The sequence below is a fragment of the Nycticebus coucang genome, chromosome X, assembly GCF_027406575.1.
Source record: "Nycticebus coucang isolate mNycCou1 chromosome X, mNycCou1.pri, whole genome shotgun sequence".
NCBI lineage: Eukaryota > Metazoa > Chordata > Mammalia > Primates > Lorisidae > Nycticebus > Nycticebus coucang.
The window spans coordinates 19516189-19523863 of record NC_069804.1 but is presented as its reverse complement, the minus strand read 5'-3'; the positions used below and the strand labels follow the sequence as shown (position 1 = coordinate 19523863).

The window sequence follows — 7675 nt, the reverse complement described above, 5'->3', positions numbered from 1 at the left end:
GTTCCAGCTCCATCCATGTAAATATGAAAGAGGTAAAGTCTCCATCTTTCTTTAAGGCTGCATAATATTCCAAGAAGCCATTATCACAAGTCCCACACATGTTAGACACATATCAAGAATATGATAAGATTAATAAACTTCTCATATTCTTAATAAACTTCTCATATTCTTGATACCTCTTGTGATGTATTTGGTAAAATCTGAAATGTCTAACACGTGCAGGACTTGTGATAATGGCTTCTTGGATGTTGCAATTTTATTTTTAATTGCAAACACCTGACAGTTCAGATGGTTCCCTTTCCTCAATCAACTTGATGCTATTTAAGTATAGGGCTGTGACACTTGTGGTTAGGAGAGAAGCTGCTAATCTGGTTTTAAGCTGATCTTTACACTATGCCTGCCCCTATAGCAGTGGTTCTCGACCTTCCTAATGCTGCGGCCCTCTAATACAGGTTGTCACGACCCACAGGTTGAGAACCCCTGCCCTATAGGAATCTCCAAGGGTTACAGCTTTGCAAACTTTGGAAACTGACTTTACCAAACACTCAGGATGATCAGTTCTGGGGAATCAAGATATAGCCAGTACACCCAAGAGCTAATTAATTGATTTGAAGTGTGAAGTTGATGACAGTCAGTTTTCTTTTCTTTTCTAACATTTAAGCAGAATGCTTTATTGACTTTAGGCCAGCTTGAAATAATTTATACTTTAAAGTATTTTACCTTATTGAAAAAAAGGTGAATATAGTAGGCTTTCAGCTCTCTCCTGTAATATGTGCTTCAGTATTACAACTCATCAACAAAAGGTGTATGTCCCAAATTTCCACTTGCTGCCATTGACTTCTGGCCAGAAACAAACTTCTTTGCAGCATTTATGACATCATCATAAGCCACTGAATCAATTCCTGAAGGACTGTGGATGGTGGCATGTAAGAACCAGCAACTAGTGCCTGGGATCCAACTTCATCCAGGAAACCCTCAGAAGACTCCACTGACATTAGGTATCCAGCTTTCAGCTTGTTTCTGGCAGCTTGGAAATCTGCATTGGAAAGGCTTCCTTGGGCAATTGTTTTTATCTGATTATAGGCAGCCTTGATAACATCTCCAACAGCTGCAGCCTGGGAGATAGTGTAAATCCCGAAAAGTCCAGAATCTGAGTAACTGGCATTAAAAGCAGAAACATCAAATGGCTGGTGAACTCCCTTGGCAACAGCCTGGTATAGAAGGCTGGTGGCCTTGCTGCCCCTCTTGACATGTGGTCCAGCACCAAGCACATGCTGAAGAAGACTAAATGCATTTGCTTCTGCATTTCCTGTGGCAGCACTTTCTGCTACAAGAGCAGCGTGGACAAGACTGTTTCCATTTTGTTCTTGAATTTCACCTCCACGGTATCTGGCCTTAGCACCAGTTAAACCAAGCCCTCCCCTCACGTTGAGAAACTGTTCAGCAATTTGCTGAAGAATAGGACGACTCACACCAAGTCCAACCAAAGCCATTCTTGCACTTGTAAAATGATGCTGAACATAATGTAACTTCTCTGATGTCATTTTTCCAATCCTATAGTCAGGACAATACAAGGAATTAGCCAAGGTTTTCCGGTAAGCCACAGCATGCAAATTTTCAATGACTTGAGCCTGTGGATTCTGAAAAGCCATTGCTTTGTCAACCCTTAGTTGAGACTGAAGATCGGCTACTTCCCAATGACGAAATTCTGGTGCTGTGGTGACATTGAGCAGGAACTCCATTAGAATATCAACATCACCCCTCAGGCATTCCACAGTGTAAGCCATGTTCTCCCTTGTTGCAGTCACACTTAATTTACCACCAACTGCTTCAATTCCCCGAGTTATCTTGAAAGATGAAGCTCCTTTTGTAGCCAAAGTGGAAGCAAGACGCAGCAAATGAGAGGTTCCTAAATTGTTAGAGTCCTCATGTCTACTGCCTGCTTTAATGAACAAACCAATCTTTGATTACAGGAGCGTAGTTTTCCAAAGAAGCAATCACTAAACCATTCGGTAATTTGGTGAACTCAAGGTCCTGAGGATGTGGAGATGCTCCTGCAGGGGCAGCTGTGGCTTTAACTTTGGGGGCAACTTTGAGAGAATAAAATCTCGAGAAGGATCCGGCTCTGGTTAGCAGCTTCATGGTTACAGATTGCTGCGACCCGCGGTCACCACCGTATTAAAGGAAAGCAAGATGGTGGCCGACAGTCAGTTTTCTACAGAGAAAACTTACTTCTGACAATAACCACTTGAAAGGCTAGACTAAAGATTACAATCATGTTAATAAGTTTCAATGTTTATAATATGTCTACATTCTAGGCACTCTTGTAAGCACATTTTAATTTATTTACTCAACAAATAATTTTTGAGCACCTACTTTGTGCCAGGCACTGTCCTGGGCACTTGGAAAACATCAGTTTTATAAAAACGTTTCTGCTTTGTATATTTCAAAGGTAAGGCCAACAGGGACAGATTGATTGAACGTAAGAAGCGATATAAAAAGAGGCGAGGGAGGAAGCCAAGTCTTGAGGAAACAAAAATGGCCAGTGAGGAATTCTCCATGAAAAGAGTGCTCCTGTTCTGGGCAATGCTGTGGACTCCCTTGGTTAAATTAAAGTCCATTACACCCAATATCCCTGAGTGGTGATACATGGAGGGGAGAAAGGTGCAGTAGTGCTGCCTGTGCATGGGCCAAGTTGCAAGAGGCCAGATCATGGCCTAGTGAGTGGGGATTAAGAATTTGGGTAAAGTAGGAATTCAGAAAGAAAAATAGCCAGGCAACTGTAAAACTCCCTGCCTTAGCAATCTTAATAAATATTTTAACAGACCTGGGCATCTCATAATATATACAGATGAGCACTTCGGAAAACTTAATGGCTAACAAAAAAGACTCAAGAAATCTAGAAGACTTGAAAGTATTCAGGAATTCAGAATGCATTACTTTCTATTAAATAATTATAAACATAATTATTATAAGTTAGGAACTAAGACAAACATACTAACCTTCATCACAACTATAAAATATATATACTCAAATTATTCTCATTTCATAAATGAAAATCTTGGGACCTCAAGAGGATAAGCAAATTTCTCACACTCACCTGCCAAGAAAGCAGGAGGATCTTAAACCATAAATCCAGGAGTTTTGATGAGATGAAATGTATTTTCCTTAGGCTTGCAGTTAACAAAGAACATGCCTATGTATAAAATCTTTTTGAATAATATCTTTTTATGTGTCCATAAGCCTAGGTTAACCGTTATACCCACTTGTATATATTTTAGCCATTTCAGTTGTTGATGATTCCCAACAGATGTTTTCATTGCTTATTAAACTCTAAATAAGCCCTTCAGCTCTGGTATCTTAAACACAAGTGAAATGGTATAAAATTCAAAGCGCAAGGATTTTCTCTGCTTGTTCCTTGCCTCTCCAATACCTAGAACAGCTATTGGAACATAGTAGGTGCTCAACAAGCATTTGTTGAGTGAACACTTGGTGAATTTATTCAATCATCTGGCTTTCTAGTGATGACCACAAAATTTAATCCTTGACCAGGGTAGTGAATCAAACAGTACTCAAAAGGGACTTCCTTATTTGGAAGTGTTCAAGGAGATACCAACATGTAAGACCAAGCCCCAGAGGACATACTATCTAGGGAACCAATGTTTTCTGTGTAATTGATAATTCCACCATCAGAATAAGTATTGGGTCCCATCCAGAAGCCTATCTAGGATCTCTGTCACTTTATGCATTGGAGCAGAGAGACCCACCCCCACTTCCTCTGCTGCTCATATCTATGCTAAAAGAGCCTGCTGAACTCTTTTTAGCAATATTCCATGATCCATACACACTTGGCTCCTGTCTTGGCCTGTTGTTTCTGCTCCCTGTGAGTTCTAGCATCCAGATTCACTATCCCTCTCTCCACCTTATCTACCATCCTCATCTCCCCTCGATCTCTCTCAAACATTCCTCTAGATACTCTGGTTACAAGTCTGGCCCGGCCCTTTTCATGTACCCTCTCTCCATTTCAAGTGACATTATCTCACTCTGTCCCTCACCATTGCTTTGCCTTCTGGATACTTGGCTCTACCTGGACCCCCTTACAAACTACATGTTTAAGGTTTTTATTTGTTTGTTCACCTGTTTTAACTTTTTTTAAAACATACATAGATAAATATGTACTGATGAGAAGGGCATAGCATGAAAACTTTTCACTAACTGAATACGCCCATGTTACTAGCACCCAGATCAAGTAAAAGAACATTACCGGCATCTCAAAAACTGCTATCTTGCTCTTTTCCATCTCTACCTCCACTAAAAGTCACTATAATCCTTGCTACCATTTCTTCTCTCTGTTCCTTTCATCTCCTATTGATTAACATGTTCAGAGAAGAGAAGTTTTTTGGCAGCCTTTATTAATAAAATTCTTCTCTGATGCTTCTACTTTAGATACCCTGATTGAAAGGGGGTTTTGTTATCTCTTCTAGCCTGTGAAATAGGTTCACAAGTAGACAGAAATGACCACTGTTGCTTATTATTATTGCTTGTTATTGTTTTTATTAATAACACCATATTCAAATAACAGTTCAGTCTATGACAATGTCAAATGGACAAACCAAGAAAAAACACTCATAGGAAAGAAGTGGTTAAAATTCTATGAATAGTTGATGTGCCACAATTTTGTCATATTCAGAGCAGATTCATGTTATTTCAAAAGTGTTTCTGTAAGCTTTACCCATACCGTCAATCTGATCTAACAGTGAGCATGCACCTTCCTCATGACCACTCAGCAGCAATAAGACTAATTTCTCTCTAAACAAGGTTTCATATGGGTTTTAAGTCAGGTATCTAGAGCTCTCTCTACCTCTGCAACCACACTTCTCCAAAGATCTGAGTTTATATACATATTTATTTATCTATTATATTTTTATTTTTTTATTTTTTTTAATTTTTTTTATTATTAAATCATAACTGTATACAATGATATGATTATGGGGCATCATACACTCACTTCATAAACAATTTGACACATTTACCTCTTTCATGTTTACATGGATGGAGCTGGAACATATTCTTCTTAGTAAAGTATTTATCTATTATATATATGCATATATTATATGTGCATGTATCATATATTAACATATATGTATATATCTCAAGATATTTCTGAGATTACCATTGAGAGTACTTTATTTGGATACCACTTCTTAGAGCTTCTGAGAAGTTTTATGCTAGGAAGGTTAATTACATACAATGCATCCTGGGGCTCAAGAGCTGACAGCCTAATGAGAGCCAATGTTTCATAAGAGACTACTTAAATTGAAACCATGGTGGAATTATCTAGAAACTCCTGATGAACCTTCAAGCTTGATAATGTTCCTCATTTCATTTTTTGGTCTGATACAGCACGTATCCCATTGCACTGTACATTTCTGTATTTATGGATGCCAGAATCTCCTCACCTCACTTTGGGAAGGCAATTTAAGATGAAATTTATTTCAGTGGAGTTTTAGACATTGTTGCGTCTAATAATTATAATGGAAGCTGGCACAATAGAAATATGAAACCTGCTGGAAAGAAAAAGAGGCCCCAAATTTCATAAGAAGATGCTCATTATCCTTCACCAGCAACAGACAAAGTTGAAATTTATTCCTACTGGTGGCTTGTATCCCATAACAGCTGACCATTTCCAAGGCACACAGACTACAGTACTTTGGAAATAACTCAATACAAAAGGGCATGGGAATGTTTTTATTTTCTGGTTAGAAAGCCAGGGTTCTGTGGAGTGCAGATTGTGAAGTAGCAAGACCCCCACATCCTGGGAGGTGCATTCAAGGAATGACCCATAAACTACTTCTCCTCCCTTTCTAAAAAACAATAGTTCCTTCTCTTTGCTCCCTCTGCCAGACGTCATGTAGCTTCTGTATATCTTTTGCCTAAAAGCACATAGCCTTCTCTCCCTGAAGTTAATCTTTACCCCCATGTACTATTACTTCCCCTCAACCTTGTGAAATGAAAATATTCCCACTCACTTTCCCTGCTGATTTGCAACATTGTTAGTATAGCAACCTAGTTTAGGTACTATATAAATAAAGCTGTTCACAAGGTTCAATGCTGGCTGCAGCCATCGTCTGCGTCAGACCTTTCGATCCCGTCCTTATCTTTTGTGTGATCTTTGTCTCTTGTGTGTTTTATATTTTTCATTCCCCACCATTCCCAATTTGGTACATTTACTCTTCCTGCTGGCTCGTGAAAGGTGGTGCCTGACCAGAGACCAAAGTACAGGATAACAGGTGCACACAGGTGAGGGGATCCCCTGTCAGAAGAAAAGAGGAACTGCGCAGTTCGTAAGTAAATTTGTTATCTGGGGTAATCGATCATTGGGAGTAATAAATTATGGGACAGTCAGGCTCAATGGAGTGAGAACACTTTATTCCAATGCTTAGGTCTATGTTAAAAACCCATTGCTGTCATATTCATGCCACTCAGAGCAGTTTCTTCTCTTTATTCAAGAAATTTGTCCTTGGTTCTCTGAGGAAGGCACTGTTAATGCCGCTACCTGGGAGAGAGTAGGGGAGAAACTGCATTCTTATTGTATAGCCAACGGACCTTCTAATGTTCCTATTGATACTTTTGCTCTTTGGGGACTAGTTAGGAACTGTTTAGATCCTAGTCATAAATGGATGTGTCCGCCTTTTCAGAAGATAAATGTTTCTCCTTCTGCTTAGGCAGAAAGACCTAAGTATGATAAAACCCTTCCCCCTGAATCTCAACAAAAATTACAAAATGAGGAAGTTATGATGAGGAGTGTTCCTCTTGTTTCAGAGAATGACCCTGATCATTCTTGGCTATTGTCTATGGCTGGACTTCATGTCTCCCCTCCATGGAATCTGGCTCCCCCCTTCTAAATTTATTTCACCACAACCCCCTTTTGTTGTCAGGGCAGACTTCCAAGTCGCCTTTGCAACTGACCTTGGAACAAGCTTGTGCACAAGGAGAATCTTTAGATGGCTTTTCTTGTTTTCCAATTATTGAAACTGTTGATCAACAAGGCAATCCAATTCGCCAGCATCAGCCTCTTTCTCTTTTAAAACCCTCAAAGAGCTGTCACAGGATTGTGTACAATTATGGTCCAACTGCCCTGTTCACTCTTGCCTTAGTGGATACTTTGTCTAAAGATGCTCTCCCTCCTAATGATTGAAATTCTGTTGCAAAAGCATGTCTTTCTGGTGGTGATTACTTACTGTGCAAATCAGATTAAGCTGACCCTGCTGTAGAACAGGCAGAACATAATCGGCAACAAAATATCCCTTTCACCATAGATGTTCTTTGGGGAGAAGGACCTCAAGCTTCTATGGCAGCTCAATTAAATTATCTTCCTGAATCCTACCAACAAATTAATCAATTGGCATTACAAGCTTGGAAGAAGTTACCTACCTCCAGTGCTAAAACTGAAGAGTAAAATTAGACAGGGGACTGATGAACCTTATCAAGATTTTGTCTCCTGCCTTTTACAGGCAGTTGGTTGCCTTGTTGTTGATGGTGAGGCAAGACCGATTCTTGTTAAACAACTAGCATGTGAAAATGCTACTTCAGCTTGTCAGTCTGCTCTCCGTCCTTATAGGAAGAAAGGAGACCTTTCTGATTATATTAGAATTTGTGCTGACATAGGACCTTC

The 7675-nt window shown here is 39.5% G+C and overlaps 1 pseudogene across 1 annotated transcript; it reads right to left on the bottom strand.

Moving 5' to 3' along the window:
* Window positions 1-744: 744 nt before the first annotated feature.
* On the bottom strand, window positions 745-2194 carry LOC128578182 (cytochrome b-c1 complex subunit 2, mitochondrial-like; annotated as a pseudogene). Its single transcript, XR_008377682.1, has one exon. The product of XR_008377682.1 is annotated as a cytochrome b-c1 complex subunit 2, mitochondrial-like (transcript).
* Window positions 2195-7675: the final 5481 nt, after the last annotated feature.